Here is an 18351-nt window from a genome sequence, read left to right as displayed (position 1 = left end):
GAAGAAATTGAAGAGGTAGAAATTAAGTCGTCTGGGGAGGATGAGTTTTTAGAGTTAGAATTAGATGGTTTACCGGTATATGAAGAGGTAGGAGTGTTGGATCCTGATGGGGATATAGCATACTTTGATGCTCTACTTGAAGGTGAATCGACAGAGGTGATCGAACCTACCTCTTACGAAGAGACTAAGTGTGGGGATCATCCTGCAAGAGTGGTGGAAGAAGAAGAACACCACAGCTGGCCCCTGGTGTTAGTGATAGATGAAACTTCAAAATCAATAAAACCGCAGGGGAGGGCAAAGAAACGAAAAAGAAAGAGAAAGGATCTAAACCGGAAGAGGATCGAAGGTTGGGTCGAGTTGGAAAAGAAGAAGACATTACAGTTCACGCATGATCGGTCTTCTCATTACATGCCACGCATTCGGTTAATGCCAGGTAAGTTTAAGTTTTGGTGGTCTGACTCGTTTCAATTTTTTAAAATATTGTATAATTCCACCAATATATTTTTGAAAAGTTTTGAGGTTCGGGTGGAATTAAACGGGTTGGACAGGGTCCAGGTCAAAGAGAAACCTCCTGATTAAATTCAAGTGTGGGGAGGTTTTGTAGAGTTTGTAATTTTATATATTTGGTATATTTTCGGGAGTTTGTATAGTGAGTTTAAGTTAGTAGTATTGAGTCAGTCGTTCGGGTCGAGTCGGTATTGCTTTGATGTTTGCTTATTTTTGTTTATGCAGGTTTGAATATGTACCACCCGTACTCAATCTCCATTCGGGTGATTTTGGAGCTGCTTATCAGATATCAGGCATTTATCGAGTATACCAGTTAGAGTCAAGCCGATCGCGAATGAAATGCTATACGATCGAGCTGGATTGGACGAGAGATTTGGGGCTTATGCGTCATATTACCAGCTAAGTCCTTTCCAATTTGCCCTTGGTCTTTTATTTCTTATTTATTTTTAGTTTTTTTGAATCGGTTTCCATCCTACATTGAGGGCAATGTAAAGTTTAAGTGTGGGGATGGGAACTAGTGTTCAGTGTGTCTAGTTAGTAGTGTCTTGAGTCATAAAAAAAAATTCAAAAAAAAAATTAAAAAAAATTTCAAAAAAAAATGAAAAAATCAGAAAATGTTCTTTGAAATAAGAAGTTTGCAACTTAAAAAACGGAAAATGATAGAAAAGTCGAGGTTTTTGTTCGGGTTCAAATAATAATAATATGAGATAATTTAATCGTGCTTGTGTCTAGTTTGGGATATGCGGGTAGGCCTGGTTCGGTTTTGGGTTCCTTTGATCTTAAATATACCTAATTGTCGGTCTACTAGTGGGTTCTCATCTAGGAAAAGTGGGGAAATTGAAACTGCCAAAAATAACATAAGGGGCACCGTTATAAGTTAAAACCGTTAGAGTTTGTGATCATAAAAAAAAGAGATAGAATAAAAAGTGAGCTAGAAACTAAATGAAAGTAGCCACTTCTATGTAGTCTGGGTTGGGGATAGTGACTCTACAGCCGGATTACCGCTAGGGTGTGTGAAATCGACCGTGCAAAGCAATAAAAGAAAAAAAAATAATAAAAAGTACTGAAACTAAGTAGTCTGTGGTTGGGGATAGCGACTCTACAGCCGGATTGCCTCTTGTTTTGGGAAAGCACCGTCTAGACTCACGGAAAAAAAAGAAAAAGAACATGAGCTACTTACCTCTGCTTCTATTGAAACCCATAAAGGTGGGTGAATTAGGCCCCACATTCTTTTTTCGTTTTGTGCTCCCAATAAAGTTGCTGTAACTTTAAACGTGGCATGTATTTTATTTTTTTTCCTTTATTTTTTGAGTTTGAAACTATCTGATGCTTGTAGAAACTTAACCGTGAAACAAGATTGTGATAACCTTTTGTGAAGACAAGGCGATGTTGGTTTGGAGATAACATTCAGTCCAAAGACATACTTGCAGTCACTTCAACATCCATCTCCGAATACAAAGGTATGCCTAAATGAACGCAATTTGTGAAACCATTTACCTTACTAGCGAATCTGCTTTCTCACATAACTAGATTGAAGCTAACCAACATATAACCTTATTTTGATTGTCAGGAATGCTACACCTAGAAATGACACCGGCAACTACAGTGGCAATCAATCAAAGCATGGAAAGCACACTGTAATTTTGGTTGTCATTGTATAATAAAAAAAATCACAATCAGTTGCTTACGTCTGTACGCCGTGTTTTTATGCCGCCGGCCCGCCGCAACGCGCGGCGGGTCAAAATTCTAGTTATCTTATTAGGAGAAAGATGGGGCCAAGCCCACCGAAAGCATACGGCAGCAACAACATTATATTTGGATGGCAATACATTGGGGAGCCATATTAAACTATCATGGGCCGAATCATTCTGCGGGCCACCAAAATATACCAATCCAGTAGCATTTACATGAAATTGGAATATTGGGCCTTTAGACATATGGACGACACGTCAGAAGAAAAAAAAAAGGGAGCCGCGCATAATAGGGTTTTGCACATATATAATTAAATCGATCAGAGGAGGGCTGCATCGAATTCGAAAAAGAAGATTAGATGAACGAAGATAAGCAGGAGCGAATTGTTTTACAAGAAATCAAGCTTTGGAATCATTGGGGTCAAGGGGGAAGCATAGAGATCAAGAAATTTTACGGGTTCTACCTTACGATTTCTTTTATTTTCTAGTTTCTTGTTTTTACTTCGATGAATTCTTGTTTGAGATTTTGTTTGATTGTTTTTAAGACTATGATTCTTGGCTAAACGTTCTTTTAACTACCTAGGTTATGACAATAGCTTAATAAAGTTCGGATTTTTATTCGGTTTTTGTCGTGGTTGTGGATCTTTCTTGTACTGTAAAAGCTATGGGAATTTAACTTGGTGCATATGCGTGCTTGTGATTGTTTGATTATTGTTTATTGCTTCGTTCGATTCTTGGTGACGGTCTTTATCACGGAATAGGGTCGGGCTAGGGTTTTAGGTTTTGGTGAGTGTCTATATCACATAATAAATCTCTAATCCTTTAGGGTGAAAATCTAGTAAGTAACCTTAGAAACAATATTCGGTAACCTAATAAAATCAAGTGTGCTGCTAAACATCATCGCTGTGAGGCTCGAGGGTATTAATAGGTCTCGGTTTGGTTATAAGTCCTTAACATTCCATTTTCTATTAAACCAAGATTAAAACCCATTGTCGCTTTAGACGTTCGCGCTGAAAGGTAGAGCGTCTTACATAAGCACTTTCAAGAAACTAGAGGACGGAAAAGAAATCTAGAAAACCGGTGAGCGTAACAGCCTAGGTAGTGCCATAAGAATCGCCTCGAGAGTGTTTGAGGGGCTTAGTGGTGTCTTAATAGGTTTAGCATTTAAAGATCCCGGTTCCACACCACAAAATTATCGAATAGAAATCCATTCTGAGTTTAGCTTGCGTCTAGCCTAGGTAGTCTTCATCATCTCTGGTCAAAGTCTTCGTTCGAGTTCGTGTCTAGTCTTTTAGCATTATTTTAATATTTTATTTAGGATATTTAGAACCCCCCCCCCCCAATCAATAAACAAACAGTTAAGTTCGTGTCAGTCTAAGTTTAGATAGAGTCGTTAGCGTAATTCAGTAGAGTCTCTTGGGTTCGATACTCGGACTTCCTTAGGCTATACTACATTGATCGGTACACTTGCCGGTAGTGTGGTTTAGGGTTTAGAGAGTCTTAGTTTTATAAATTTAAAACTTAGAGAGTCTAGAATTAGGGTAATTTTAGTTGTTTTTAATTAACCCATTTTCAGCACATCAAGTTTTTGGCGCCGTTGCCGGGGACTCTTGGCGATTGCGTTGATTACTTTGTTTGGACTTAATTGACACATCCGTGCTATTTGTTCGTGTGTTTGAGTCGTAGGAGTCTAATTGTCCGTGTCTTTTATTTTTCTTGAGTCTTGTAAATATGTGTGAAATTTGTGGAGGACCTCATTTTACTGTTAAATGCCCCCCAATATGAGGGGTCCTCTACGCCATATTATGCTAACCCTTTTGTGCAGCCGCAGCCATATTTTTCACAGGGGTATTCTCTGCAAGGTTATGATCATCGGCCATATTACAATGATCTGTATCAGCAGCCGCAACGTAACCTGGTTCAGACGAGTGATAGAGGTTTTGAGGGTAGTATGAGTAGGATAGAAGAGATGTTCTCTCAGACAATGACACAAATGGCGCAGTTCATAGCGCAAAATCAAGCTACCCTGGAAAGCATGGCTGAATATACGGAGAGAAATAAAAAGAGAGTAGAGGAGTTAGTTCGAGAGCGAGAAGACCTTGAGGAAGTAGAAGAAGTGGTAGAAAAGGAGAAAGTGCAGCCAGAGAAGCCGACGACTGGTTATACATATGATGCGGAAGGTAACTACCTCGGTTACATGCTTTCTACTGGGGAATTAATCCTAGCATTTCCAGAACTGGGGAAAGAGCTGCCATATGAGGAGTGGTCAGATGAAGAGATCACTTCAGTTACGGAGACGAAAATGGACGTTGAAGTCCCACCTCCGGTTCCACAGGTTCCGATTATTAATTACTGGAGTGACTCTGATGATGAAATAGACGAAGAAGAATGGGTGGCGTATCAAAGGTCGTTAGTGAAGAAAAAAGTAATTGAAGAAGAAGTGGAATTGGGGGATTCCACTGGTTGGATGTTTGATGAAGTGGAAAAAGAAAAAGTGATAGAGGAGGGAGTAGAGTTAGGAGACTCAATAGGGTTAATGTTTGGTGCAGAGGAAGAAATTGAAGAGGTAGAAATTAAGTCGTCTGGGGAGGATGAGTTTTTAGAGTTAGAATTAGATGGTTTACCGGTATATGAAGAGGTAGGAGTGTTGGATCCTGATGGGGATATAGCATACTTTGATGCTCTACTTGAAGGTGAATCGACACAGGTGATCGAACCTACCTCTTACGAAGAGACTAAGTGTGGGGATCATCCTGCAAGAGTGGTGGAAGAAGAAGAACACCACAGCTGGCCCCTGGTGTTAGTGATAGATGAAACTTCAAAATCAATAAAACCGCAGGGGAGGGCAAAGAAACGAAAAAGAAAGAGAAAGGATCTAAACCGGAAGAGGATCGAAGGTTGGGTCGAGTTGGAAAAGAAGAAGACATTACAGTTCACGCATGATCGGTCTTCTCATTACATGCCACGCATTCGGTTAATGCCAGGTAAGTTTAAGTTTTGGTGGTCTGACTCGTTTCAATTTTTTAAAATATTGTATAATTCCACCAATATATTTTTGAAAAGTTTTGAGGTTCGGGTGGAATTAAACGGGTTGGACAGGGTCCAGGTCAAAGAGAAACCTCCTGATTAAATTCAAGTGTGGGGAGGTTTTGTAGAGTTTGTAATTTTATATATTTGGTATATTTTCGGGAGTTTGTATAGTGAGTTTAAGTTAGTAGTATTGAGTCAGTCGTTCGGGTCGAGTCGGTATTGCTTTGATGTTTGCTTATTTTTGTTTATGCAGGTTTGAATATGTACCACCCGTACTCAATCTCCATTCGGGTGATTTTGGAGCTGCTTATCAGATATCAGGCATTTATCGAGTATACCAGTTAGAGTCAAGCCGATCGCGAATGAAATGCTATACGATCGAGCTGGATTGGACGAGAGATTTGGGGCTTATGCGTCATATTACCAGCTAAGTCCTTTCCAATTTGCCCTTGGTCTTTTATTTCTTATTTATTTTTAGTTTTTTTGAATCGGTTTCCATCCTACATTGAGGGCAATGTAAAGTTTAAGTGTGGGGATGGGAACTAGTGTTCAGTGTGTCTAGTTAGTAGTGTCTTGAGTCATAAAAAAAATTCAAAAAAAAAATTAAAAAAATTTTCAAAAAAAAGTGAGCTAGAAACTAAATGAAAGTAGCCACTTCTATGTAGTCTGGGTTGGGGATAGTGACTCTACAGCCGGATTACCGCTAGGGTGTGTGAAATCGACCGTGCAAAGCAATAAAAGAAAAAAAAATAATAAAAAGTACTGAAACTAAGTAGTCTGTGGTTGGGGATAGCGACTCTACAGCCGGATTGCCTCTTGTTTTGGGAAAGCACCGTCTAGACTCACGGAAAAAAAAAGAAAAAGAACATGAGCTACTTACCTCTGCTTCTATTGAAACCCATAAAGGTGCGTGAATTAGGCCCCACATTCTTTTTTCGTTTTGTGCTCCCAATAAAGTTGCTGTAACTTTAAACGTGGCATGTATTTTATTTTTTTTCCTTTATTTTTTGAGTTTGAAACTATCTGATGCTTGTAGAAACTTAACCGTGAAACAAGATTGTGATAACCTTTTGTGAAGACAAGGCGATGTTGGTTTGGAGATAACATTCAGTCCAAAGACATACTTGCAGTCACTTCAACATCCATCTCCGAATACAAAGGTATGCCTAAATGAACGCAATTTGTGAAACCATTTACCTTACTAGCGAATCTGCTTTCTCACATAACTAGATTGAAGCTAACCAACATATAACCTTATTTTTGATTGTCAGGAATGCTACACCTAGAAATGACACCGGCAACTACAGTGGCAATCAATCAAAGCATGGAAAGCACACTGTAATTTTGGTTGTCATTGTATAATAAAAAAAATCACAATCAGTTGCTTACGTCTGTACGCCGTGTTTTTATGCCGCCGGCCCGCCGCAACGCGCGGCGGGTCAAAATTCTAGTTATCTTATTAGGAGAAAGATGGGGCCAAGCCCACCGAAAGCATACGGCAGCAACAACATTATATTTGGATGGCAATACATTGGGGAGCCATATTAAACTATCATGGGCCGAATCATTCTGCGGGCCACCAAAATATACCAATCCAGCAGCATTTACATGAAATTGGAATATTGGGCCTTTAGACATATCGAGGACACGTCAGAAGAAAAAAAAAGGGAGCCGCGCATAATAGGGTTTTGCACATATATAATTAAATCGATCAGAGGAGGGCTGCATCGAATTCGAAAAAGAAGATTAGATGAACGAAGATAAGCAGGAGCGAATTGTTTTACAAGAAATCAAGCTTTGGAATCATTGGGGTCAAGGGGGAAGCATAGAGATTAAGAAATTTTACGGGTTCTACCTTACGATTTCTTTTATTTTCTAGTTTCTTGTTTTTACTTCGATGAATTCTTGTTTGAGATTTTGTTTGATTGTTTTTAAGACTATGATTCTTGGCTAAACGTTCTTTTAACTACCTAGGTTATGACAATAGCTTAATAAAGTTCGGATTTTTATTCGGTTTTTGTCGTGGTTGTGGATCTTTCTTGTACTGTAAAAGCTATGGGAATTTAACTTGGTGCATATGCGTGCTTGTGATTGTTTGATTATTGTTTATTGCTTCGTTCGATTCTTGGTGACGGTCTTTATCACGGAATAGGGTCGGGCTAGGGTTTTAGGTTTTGGTGAGTGTCTATATCACATAATAAATCTCTAATCCTTTAGGGTGAAAATCTAGTAAGTAACCTTAGAAACAATATTCGGTAACCTAATAAAATCAAGTGTGCTGCTAAACATCGTCGCTGTGAGGCTCGAGGGTATTAATAGGTCTCGGTTTGGTTATAAGTCCTTAACATTCCATTGTCTATTAAACCAAGATTAAAACCCATTGTCGCTTTAGACGTTCGCGCTGAAAGGTAGAGCGTCTTACATAAGCACTTTCAAGAAACTAGAGGACGGAAAAGAAATCTAGAAAACCGGTGAGCGTAACAGCCTAGGTAGTGCCATAAGAATCGCCTCGAGAGTGTTTGAGGGGCTTAGTGGTGTCTTAATAGGTTTAGCATTTAAAGATCCCGGTTCCACACCACAAAATTATCGAATAGAAATCCATTCTGAGTTTAGCTTGCGTCTAGCCTAGGTAGTCTTCATCATCTCTGGTCAAAGTCTTCGTTCGAGTTCGTGTCTAGTCTTTTAGCATTATTTTAATATTTTATTTAGGATATTTAGAACCCCCCCCCCCCCAATCAATAAACAAACAGTTAAGTTCGTGTCAGTCTAAGTTTAGATAGAGTCGTTAGCGTAATTCAGTAGAGTCTCTTGGGTTCGATACTCGGACTTCCTTAGGCTATACTGCATCGATCGGTACACTTGCCGGTCGTGTGGTTTAGGGTTTAGAGAGTCTTAGTTTTATAAATTTAAAACTTAGAGAGTCTAGAATTAGGGTAATTTTAGTTGTTTTTAATTAACCCATTTTCAGCACATCAGTACTCGTCGGGTCAAGAAGTTAATTCTGACACGTTTGACGAGGGTCCACTAGATTTGAATGGAAATCCTCCTTTAAGGTGAGGATTTCACTCCTAACTTGATGGCGAATTTCGTGTAAAGAATATGTGGACTGAGAGTCATTCACCAAATTGTGGATTTCACGCCTATTTTGGTGAAGTTTTCTCGTTTGTACAATATGAGTGTTTTGAGTTTAGCATAATGAAGTAAAATGCCTTAGGAAAGGCGTATGTATGAAATAGTAAAAATGAGTATGAGCACATAAAGCATTTCAAGAATTTAGCACATAAATTAAGTATGATCGAGTATGGTACTTAACTATAGACTAGGTCAAATGCATAGAAATTTTCCTAATTCCTTATAGTTATGGCTCTGATACCAATTTGGCACACACTCTAACCGATGGCGGAAACAACGGAGTGAGACGAAATAGATTGCTCGAGACGTCATAACACTAATATTTGCGACAAGTATTTAAACGATGAATTTCATTTCATTGCTAAAGAGTCAATTACATGGATTGAAATCAAATACAACAACTTGAAATAAAAGAATTACAATACAATAAGAATACAAAATTTAAAATGTGTATCTAGGCATCCTACTATATTCCATGCATCATCAACATCATCATTTAACCGGCAACATGTTTTAAAAAGCATAGTTCAATATGACGTATTGGCAAGTACACTAGTTTTAGACACGTGGCATAAGTATGAAAAGTGTTTCTCAATCCAACATAGCAATTCGATATACAAGGCCAATCTAGCATGTATAACTAAAAGTCAAACCCAAGTGTCCACAAGAATAATATGTGTCCCTCGCCACAAAAGTGACGAGACTAAGTATGAATGATATGTGTCCCTCGATACCGAAGTAATCGAGACTATAAAGAGTATAACTTAACAAAACTCCGTCGGGGGGTGTGCTACTCCTATAACTTCTGGTTTTGATTACGGGTTGTCGTTGGGAATATTTTTTAGGGTTGTTACATCTTCCCCACCTTATTTTAAATCTCGTCGTCAAGATTTAGGCTATGAAGTCATTTTAGAGTTATGTCACACGTTGGTCAATACGGATCGATTTGTTCACCCAGGATTAAGTGCAACTAGCCATACAAAATAAGAGGTTATAAGACCATCCGTAGTGGGGGTTTTTTGGACTTTTTGCCCTAACAAACGCCCCACAACGCACAACTCCCACCCCCTGGGCGTTTTTTCAACAAAATCTAGTTTGGCGTTGTTTTTTTCACGCCCAAGCTCCTTGTGTGTTGACCAATCACCCTTTTTGATGGTTTTTGTCCAATAACACTTTTTGATAGTTTTTTATTTAATTCTATTAAACCCCTTTTAACATAATGCCCCACATCCCCACTATACCCATTTATGAAAAACGCCCCATAATGTCCCATTGCTGACTGGACTGTCACATGACGCAAAATGTCCCAAGGTGAGGGCATTATTCATGTGTACCACTACACATGGTTTAAGGATTGATTATGCTTATGTATGTATGGAACTCTTGTTGATTCTTTTTCTATACTTCCTAAGGTGTTGTTTGGGACACCTATGTTATCTCTTATTTAAAACAAAATATACTAGTTTATTCTCTTCTTTATGTTTCTTAAATCTATTTAAAACAATATATAGTAGTTTATTCTCTTCTTTATGTTTTTTTTTCTATCTTAGGTCATGTTTGCGACACCTATGTTATCCAATATTTAAAATAATATAAACAATTCATCAAGGATCAATGAAACCATTCAGACCAAACGTTTTGAGTGTATGAACGTGAGATTGAGCTTTGAGCACGAATGTTGGTGATGTCATCGTCTTTTTAACTGCACCTCATGTTTTTATATATTTGTGTGGATTTAAAATAAATAAAAATACAAACAATAGGTCGGACAGATTCAACAAGACAAACAAATATGAGGCACGGCATCCTGTGGACACGATTAAAACTTAAAAATTGTCCCGTCAATTATTAAAATTAAATGTCGTTTCTTCCTAGGAATTCTAAATGCTTATTAATTGAGGTCAACCCATTAATTATTCCACTTTGTTGATGTGATTCAAATTTTATTTTAGCTTTGAAATGGTACAACCGGTTGTTTCGGGTAAAGGATATACATTAATTAAACTCAAAACAATTTGGAGTAAGGGTGAACGAAGTGGGGGTGGTAACCCACTCGGTACCGAACACAACTTCACCGCCAACCTTTTTACCGATTCAGTGAGAGGGAGGGAAGGGGGAGAGAGATGGGTGTGTGGTGTGGTCCATTCCTTCTCAACCAATCACATATTTTTTTTCCTTTTTTTTAAATAGTTTATTATGCTTTTTTTTAACAACGCAACTATAACTAGACATGTTGTTGGTAACCAGTTAATCAAATTAATTATTCTGACCTAAAATGGGTTATATAATTTTGTGTTTTTATCAAGGTAATGGTTTTTCTATATTATTTCTCGGACATTACCAATAGCTTTGCAGGTGATGGGAATTTTATTGGGTCGTATTATTGGCACACCTTGGAAATTAAATCGACACCCTCAATATGCATCGTATAGGCCTATACGATGCGTATTGAGGTTGGTTCACACTTCTAGGTCAATCAAAGGCTGACAATGTCCCCTAACCAAAAAAGTAATATGCATCGTATAGGCCTATACGATACGTATTGAAAGTGTCGATTTATTTTTTTAATTTTGCAAGGTAGCTTTCTATCACGCGGTAGCTTTCTGTCACGCGAACGAAGAAGCAGCACTTTGGACATTTGTTGGTCTTCAAACATCTAGGAACCATTATTTGAGAATACCCCTGAATTTATCGAAGCTGTAGAGTGAGATCCTCCACTGTTGGGTTATCATCTTTCAACCCCATTTTCCCTAAATTTATCGATTTTGTTTTTCAACGGGGATGTAATGGAATGATTCCTCTCAATTGAATAGAGAGACACTTGCTTCATAGGACTCACTTGAATCGTCTCGAATGTAATAACAGTACGTTTAGCATCTGTGCCTGCTTGAATTGCAGAAAGCAAAGCATAACGAAGATGAACATTGTATTTATCATGAAAGTACTGAACAATCGAGATAACAGCTCCGGTTTCATCAGCTGCATTTGGAATAAGAGTCCAACAATTCGTTCATTATCTGTTGTTGTCTCAACAATATGAATGCATGCAACGAATATCTACAATCCAATCAACGTACATTATGTGTTTCAAATCAAGGGTCCCATCATTACGACCACTTGTTTGAAAATGGCCAGGAGAGTTGAAAAAACTGCAATTGGAATTGATCTTGGAACAACATACTCTTGTTACCATATGACACATGATAAAAGCGCTTCTCTAGACAATCTGGGATTATGTTCCGCAAATTGGAACCATACATTTGCTTCAAGATTTACGTCTGATGTCCAAGTTTGATCACATTTGACTTCATCTGCGGTAGTCCAACGACTTTCTTCCCACGTGTCTGCATTGTGATCTTCATATTCTTGGTTCAATACCAACTCATCTTTAGTAGTGTTTGTTTGAGAACCTGATTCAGATACACAACAGTTCTCTAATTCCAGATCAGTAAGCAAATACCCAACGGTTCTCCAATTCCAGATCAGTAATGTAAGGAGAAGCGTTGAGATAACAGACATCCATCAAGCTCAAAAAGAAAACTTGTGTTTCCCATAGTCACAAACGATTGCGGTTTGTATTTCCCATAGCCACCGTTCCCAAAGTAAAAAACGGTTGCGGTTTGCACATTCAATCTTCATTGCTTCATTAAAATTAACAAGGCGGTCTCGGTTGCATGAAGCTTTGATGTATGTTGCAAGTTAAATCTACAATCAATATACGTTGGTTAATTGTAAGTATTGCATTTGCCTTAACACGCCTCATTTCATCTTTTTTACTCTTTTCTTCGATTTCAACAAATATTTTCAATAATCAGCAAGCAAATACACAACGGTTCTCTAATTCCAGATCAGTAATGTAAGGAGAAGCGTTGAGATTACGGCAACCCCATGAACGAATCCGATATGTCTTGAGTTTAAACATACACGCATCCCCGACTTTTAAGTCATTTTTAATCATGAGTTTACGCCAACCCCGTAAACGAATTCGATATGTCTTGATATAGAGTGTTGCTGAGCATGTCCTCTTTGCTTCGTCCACTAGAACTATTTGTGTATGCATTCTTTTGGTAGTTAAAGCGCTAATGAGGCATCATTAGAAGAAGTACCCAAAAATTCTCTCTCTCTCTCAGGTGGGCATAAGATCCGTGAGCCCTATTGTCGGATCTCTGACTCCATGGAAGATGTGATTAAGGTAAGCGTGTTGTAAAGTTGCATCTTTTAAGAAGTCCAACAATTCGTTCATTATCTGTTGTTCAATCAATTCAACTATGTTGGTTCGGTTTAGTTTTTATCCGACTGTTTCAGTTATGTTTCAATAAATAATATCTGACTGAGAAGCACTAAAATAACAACGGTTCTCCAATTCCAGATCAGTAATGTAAGGAGAAGCGTTATAACCCCCCGAAAACGGGTTTGTTAATCAAACCATATTAATACTAAAAGACGGGTAAATTACCGTAATGGTAAAAGTAACCCGGTGAATATTAGGATTTTTAAATAAATAAGCCTAATATTAAATAAAAGCTGAAAGAAAGCTTTTAAGAAAATAAAGTTTATAGAAGCCTGAGTTAACAGGACTCAAAATAAACTGAGTCATAACTTCCCGAACCCACTAGTTTAACTAGGAATGTTTAACCTAGTTAATAAGTGGAAATAATGTAAGAAATAAGTAGGTTGTAGCCTACTTAATAACTAACCAAACAAGAGGGGCCAAATCTGGATAGACTTGAAAGTTAATTAATAAAAAGGGTTTTAAAACAAAACACACACAAATTGTGTGTTCTGTTCGTCGACCAGGAGGTTACCCAGGAACCAAAACCCTAACCTCATTCAAAATCATCAAATTGAAGGCTTAAATGAAGCTCAAATTCACAATTGAACGTGAATTTAAGATCACCCAAGCTAGGGGATGATAAGGTATGTCAAATTTTGATGATTTGTGAAGTTAGGAAATTTGGATAATCATCATAATCGCGAATTATGAATGAACTATTGAAGCTATGATTGAATTAGTGATGTATACATGCTTAGGAACCAAACCCTAAGTGAAAATTATACATATGATGCTATAAATTGAATGATTTGATGATTCACCACACTAGATAAGTGGGTTTTAATCTTATGATGAATTTGATGATCAAATTATGATTATAATCATCATATCTGACAGTAATCAGGAAATACTTAAACAAATTTTGTGTTTGAGTACATGATCATACTTGCTAGGAATTGGATTAGTATGATAAAAACGAAAATAATGATAGCTTAACGTTAGAATGATGTTTGATATCATCATGTGTTAAAAATGATTAAAGTTGTGTTAATTCAATGAATTTCGATTATATGAACTTGATTGAATAAGTAATTAAACCGGTAGCATAAGAATGATGCTTACCGGATATTGACAAAGTAATAAAACGAGTAGTTGATCTACATCGTGTAATTACTTTCTCAATAGATAGTTTGACTTTTTAAAAGTCAAAATGACCAATTATATGATCGAATAATAATTTCGACATAAAGATCGTAGGATGGAATAGTCATGAATGATTATGACTAGTCTAACTATCTTACAAATTACAATGATAGTTTGACGTTTGACGAGCTAGGGAAAGCTTGGGAAGGAAGCGGGTCAAACGAATCAAGAATGAAGGAAAAGCATAATCTGGATGCTAGGTAAGTACAGCTTACACTCTTTGTATTAAATACCTATTGATTTTATAGGTTATGAATAATATAAAGTCCTGTTTGAAATATGATGTTCCGACACGACATGTGCGGTTCGGAACAAAAGACGATGATAATAAACCATGGTTAATGGTTAAAACGGACTAATACGATAATTGGGTCATGTAATGAATAATAGAAAATGAGTTTCGAGTGGTTACCTTATAGGGTAAACCAACATAAATAGTAAAGGCAAAACGGTAAATTATTCACGCGTTAAAAACCGTTATTTATGAAAGACACGTTATGGCGAAAGTCATGGGTTAAAATGTAACACCTCGAAAATTCCTGTCCAACGAAATAAAGACACGTGTCATGTGGGACAAATGTGTCAGAAACCCGGGTCAAATATAAAGATGCGTGGTAGGATTTTAGGAGGGCGTCATGTTATAAAAATACCTCTGAACGACCCAAGGGCGACATGTTATTAAAACACCTCTGAGCGACCCGAATTTATAAATCCCAAGATCCATAAATTATTTGATAAACATCTTATATATTTTTACCGGTTGATTCTAAATAAATAAAACTCCATCCTTTATAAGGAAGTTGGATTATTAATAGTGTTACTACAATGAATTCTGATTTTAATCCTAAACTAATGAGAGTTGGGAGTGATGAAGAATTCAAGATTTCCTAGTAATATCCGTCACCTTGCAAGTCCCACAAGAATTAAATTTGAAATGGGGAACATGTAAGAACCATTCAAGCATGCAATGGCTGAGCAGATGGTCCCACAACTGGAAAAGAGGGCTTGGATTCAGATTTGTTTGATTGCATGGTCAAGACTTGGAAGTTTACAAATTTTTGTCCTCTGACCATCGGTTACGGACCGCAAGATCCAAGGCTTACGGTCCGTAAGGAGGGTACCTGGGCGTTTTCAGCAAAGGTCGGTTACGGACCGCAACAATCTGAGCATACGGTCCGCAAGGGCTGCATACGGACCGCAAGAGTTTAAGCTTACGGTCCGTAAGCCTGTCGCTGGCAGCAGAAATTGGACAGCTGCCTGTTCAGCCTGTTGCACCGCCTTATTGAGGTGGTTTTCGAAACAAGGGACTCTCTAGGCAGTATTTAGCCTATTAGGGACACCTGGGGTAATCTTGTAACCATCCTAGACTTCCATGTCTTGATCCTAGAGCATCTTGGTCACTATATAAAGGAGTGAAGTGTGGTGAACTTTGATCATTCAATTGTGTCACTCACTTGGAGCATTCTCTGGAGCTCTCTGGACTTCAAGCCATCTTCCTAGTGATCTCTAATCTCAATTAGGACTCTTGTAAGTGTCCTTAACCCTTCCTAATTCATTTTAGCCTAGTTATTTAGCCAAAAGTCAAACTGTCGTAATTAAGGTTTGACTTCGTGATTAATTAAAATGTGCTCTGTCAAATCACGAATTAAAAACACCTTTAAGTAGGTAATTATGTCGGTAATAAACCCTTAAAAGGGTATTTCCAGATTCCCACTCTAAAACATGTCAATTGTCGAGTCAAAGCTTATTATAAAAAGTCAACAGAATGCTTATTTGCGGATTAATGCATAATTAGTAATGTAGGGTGCATGCAACCTATTTGATCCTTAATATAACTTGGTAAATAATGTAAGAACATGTTCCAACATGTTCAACTCGACAATTTTCTGTTTAGACCCGGTTTGGAACCGAAAGTCGCATAGTTTAACTTTCGCTTTGACTTTCATTTCTGACCCGTTCTAGTCAAGTTTAGGATTGCCTTAGAGCTTCTTTTGAACCTATATTCATGTTAGTATAACTCCCTGAGGTTATGCAACTTGGTTCATTAGAAATCCTATTCGCATGCATGTTTCCGTTAAATGCCTATATGTTGACCATTATGCCCGAATAACCCTAAAACATGATTTTTGAAAATGTGAAAGGGTAGACACCTTAGCTACTGAATAATAAGCTTGTACCTAAAATTTGAGATCAGTGGGAGGTGTAGATTAGGAGTTATACTCATTAGCGTAATTAGAAGCTTCTTAAGTAATTAAATGGCGTAAATTGCGTATAGCCTACCTAAATCCAAATTCTTGTATAAAACCTGATACCTACTGTTATGATATAATATTTTGGGATTTTTGGAGATTTTTATTTATTTTTAGGCTGAGCATAACTTAGTGTTCTAAGATTAATTCGGTTTATGTCGGTTTTGCCCTTTTAAGCTATAAAATGAGTTTTACAAATCCTTTTGACCTCAAACCAATTTCTACTGATTTGTTATGATAAATAAATTATTTTGAGCCTTCTGGATTAATAAAAATATCAGCTTTTTACAGAAAACCCGGAAATGGCTCCAAATCACCTTTTTAAGCGTTTTTAACGCATAAGTGTGCACTAGAACCTTATTAAGCTTAAGGGAATGAACCTACTGATGTAATCAGTGAATTTCTATATTTAAAACAGTAGGCAAATGCTTTGAACTCAGAATTCCAGAATTGACCTTTTAGGCACATGTGAAATTACCAAAATGCCCCTATGATGCATGGTGAGGTTAAAGGTAATAAATTTCACATAGATTTGATACCCTACTGTTATAACTTAGTAAATTAAGTATATTTACTAATTTAATCAGACCTGTAACTCAGGTTATTATTTTAACCCTTTTACACCTTATAAAATGACCAAAACGCCCTTATGAGGCATAGTCTTAGTTTAAATCCATTTGGGGCATAATGGAAGGTATCATTCTGATATCACAACATATTTTAAGCATATTAACTTCAGAAACTTGTATTTGACTCTTATGGTTACTCGTTACGCACTATACGCGTTCGGATCGGCTTATGTGACTAGTTTGGCCATTTTAGCCGAAACGGGTCAAACCATATCTTTTCGGTCTCAAAATCCAGAATGTGATTATGTTACCCATATTAAAAAAGTATACAAGCTTGATGGGACAAAACCACATTCTAAAACGGTCTTCGCCTTATTGTGCGTTTAAAACCGTAATCTTCCTTTAAAACTAACCGGTCTAAGCTTAAGACCCGTTAGGATTCTAATAGGTTATTACAACCTTAATTTCCAGATCTAGGAGCCCAGTAAAAGCTACGTGCACTCGCTATATTTGGTTTATACTTGCTCAGGTAAATACGTTTAACTTATTTTCCCTATACGGGCTTGGGGTACGGTATATAAAATACCGCTTGGTCGGGGAATTGACCTTAACCAGTTGATGGCTAAGTGTTGTCAAATTAACCCGTTTAAAAATGCTATTTTGTTTGTTTAACGCCTTTGGGGGTTTAATGACCATGTCCCGGATATCCTTGGCATCATTCAAAGAATGGCCACGACCTTAGCACACGGATGTAGGCGTACACCCGTTGTGCATTTTATTAAATGTATAATCGCCGGCCGAGAGAAGTCTTGCGGCGGAATTATATTAAGTGGTGTGTCTATTGAACTTTAACCCGGCACGACCCGGGCCACTAAACGCATAACGAACATGTAATTTTTTTACAAGATTATTAAGCAAATAATTATCCCAAGTTATAAAAAGTTTTATGCCATGGGCATTTAAATCAATTTTAAACATTTTCAAAATGAGTCAGTTAAATTGTATTTACCAGTGTAAACTGACGTATTTTCCAAAAAGGCTAAGTGCAGGTACTGCGCGTAATAGGCTGGTCACTCCTTAAGCATCCATAGAAGTCTCGCAAGCTTAGGATGCATGAAGTCTGTTGAAATGAAGTTTCCTTTTTGTTTGGATCTGCCTGTGGATCTATTTCGACATTTTGTGATACTTGAATATTACAATAATTTAAGTTGAAATAAATCTATCTTTTGCTTCCGCTGTGCATTATAATTTGTGTCGTTTGACTATGATGATATCAACTACGTCACGATAATCCCCCACCGGGCCCACTGGTGACACGTGGAAAATAGAGGTGTGACATAAAATCATTTAGAAAAGGTTTATAAATAAAATGACCATACGGTGTAAACCGGAGCAAGTCATGTAGACGAGATGATAATAAATACCATCTCGCAAGGATACATGGTCATTTAGACCAAACGGGTCATAAGGTGAAAATATCACCCTTTGACAATATCGACTAATGACTTTGTCGAGTATAAGATTTCAAGAATAAATATCGAATGGATATTTGCATCGCTATTACTTAGTGATTATTAAGCAAAGCATTAAAATGGGTCAATAAGTTGATCCGAATTAGGTATGTACAATGTTTCAACTTATCATTTAGAACTTGAGGTTCTATAAGAGTTAGATAAGTCAAAAATGGACATTTGGTT

General features: G+C 37.4%; 2 long non-coding RNA genes across 2 annotated transcripts; both read left to right on the top strand.

Moving 5' to 3' along the window:
• Nucleotides 1-1660: 1660 nt before the first annotated feature.
• On the top strand, nt 1661-2791 carry LOC110940369. Its single transcript, XR_002593078.2, has 3 exons — nt 1661-1713; nt 1844-1967; nt 2078-2791. It is a non-coding gene; the product is annotated as an uncharacterized LOC110940369 (long non-coding RNA).
• A 3290-nt stretch (nt 2792-6081) lies between these two features.
• Nucleotides 6082-7212, top strand: LOC110940368. The gene is made up of 3 exons (XR_002593077.2): nt 6082-6134; nt 6265-6388; nt 6500-7212. It is a non-coding gene; the product is annotated as an uncharacterized LOC110940368 (long non-coding RNA).
• The last annotated feature ends 11139 nt before the right edge of the window (nt 7213-18351 follow it).

The sequence above is a fragment of the Helianthus annuus genome, chromosome 5 (assembly GCF_002127325.2).
Source record: "Helianthus annuus cultivar XRQ/B chromosome 5, HanXRQr2.0-SUNRISE, whole genome shotgun sequence".
Taxonomy (NCBI): Eukaryota; Viridiplantae; Streptophyta; class Magnoliopsida; order Asterales; family Asteraceae; genus Helianthus; species Helianthus annuus.
This window is presented reverse-complemented; position numbering and strand designations above follow the sequence as displayed.